The sequence below is a fragment of the Malania oleifera genome, chromosome 6 (genome assembly GCF_029873635.1).
Source record: "Malania oleifera isolate guangnan ecotype guangnan chromosome 6, ASM2987363v1, whole genome shotgun sequence".
NCBI lineage: Eukaryota > Viridiplantae > Streptophyta > Magnoliopsida > Santalales > Ximeniaceae > Malania > Malania oleifera.
In genome coordinates, this window is record NC_080422.1 from 92,746,697 (window position 1) to 92,748,004 (window position 1,308).

At 41.1% G+C, this 1,308-nt stretch overlaps 1 non-coding gene across 1 annotated transcript; it reads right to left on the bottom strand.

Moving 5' to 3' along the window:
* Positions 1-794: 794 nt before the first annotated feature.
* LOC131158990 (small nucleolar RNA R71) lies at positions 795-900 on the bottom strand. Its single transcript, XR_009137605.1, has one exon. It is a non-coding gene; the product is annotated as a small nucleolar RNA R71 (small nucleolar RNA).
* Between the last annotated feature and the right edge of the window lie 408 nt (positions 901-1,308).

Genomic DNA, 1,308 nt, shown 5'->3' on the forward strand with positions numbered 1-1,308 from the left:
CTGAACTCGGGATAGTTAAGTTTTATAAAAATTATTTTTTGTAGTTAAGAACCCAAGCCTTGGCATGCCTACCAAATTTTGGCGCCATTGCCAAGGACTTGGTTACGATTATAAGCCAATTTCCGCTTTAGAGCATTATTGCCTTGTTCTTTTGATTTGCTCCCCTTTTGTTTTCACTGTCTTTGTTAATTTCTATTTTATTTATTTTTTTTTTCTATTTTTGAAGTCTGAATCTGTGTGCTTACACGCGTGTATGTTTGGTCTACGTTCTTTGGAACCCAAGATAGTTCCTATAGATCTTGAGATTGAGAAAACCTATCTCTACTACAGAGAAAGCCGAGTCATTTAAATTGAAAGACATGGCCAAAAATAACCCACCGGTTCCCACTAAACAAATCCCGAAACCCCACGCTCCCCATCTACTTGTGGTAGGAGAGTAACACCCTCAGCCTGTTAGGGATTATTTTGTACCTAATGCATACACATCGCCGTCTTGCATCCGGTTCTTGGATATTTAGGAGGCACAATTTGAGATAAAGACTTCAATCATCACAATATTGCCCAATTTTCATGGGATCTTGACAAAAAATCCTTATTAGCATCTAGATAAGTTCTTGAAAATTTGTTCCACCATCAGCATCCCTAATTTTAGTGATTGATTCTCTCCATCTTAGGCTTTTCCCATTCTATTTGAAGGATAAGGCCAAATATTGGTTGATATCCTTAGAACCGAACTCGGTGGCCCATAGAACATGAATTTATTAAAAAGTACTTCCCAATTGGGAAGACTAACTAGCTTCGGAGAGCCATCACCAGTTTCTTACAGATGGATGGGGAACTCTTTTTCGAGACTTGGGAGCACCTTACGGACTTGCTCTGAAAATGCCCACATCACCAAGTCCCCAAGGGGCAATTAGTCCAAAATTTTTATAATGGGTTGGCTAATAAAGATAGGTCCATGGTTGATGCGTCGTGTGGAGGTACTTTCCTCACCATGCACGAGAATGAGGCATGGATTCTCTTTGAAAATATGGCTAAAATTCTCAGCAACACATAGCTGCCACTCGTAGAATACGTAGTCCCTTAAACTCTAAACCAAAGGGAGTTTACAAGTTGGCCGCTAGCCAAGACCTAGCCCCTACCCTATACGCCATATACAAGAAAATAGACCAATGCTTGTCCCCAGGACCGCAAACAATGGTGTATGCAGAGGTATATGCAATATGCTCCGACCCTTCCCATACATGTTACAATTGCCCTCACGTGCATTCCCAGCCTGAGAGCTTGTGTACGAGGAAGTACAAGCCA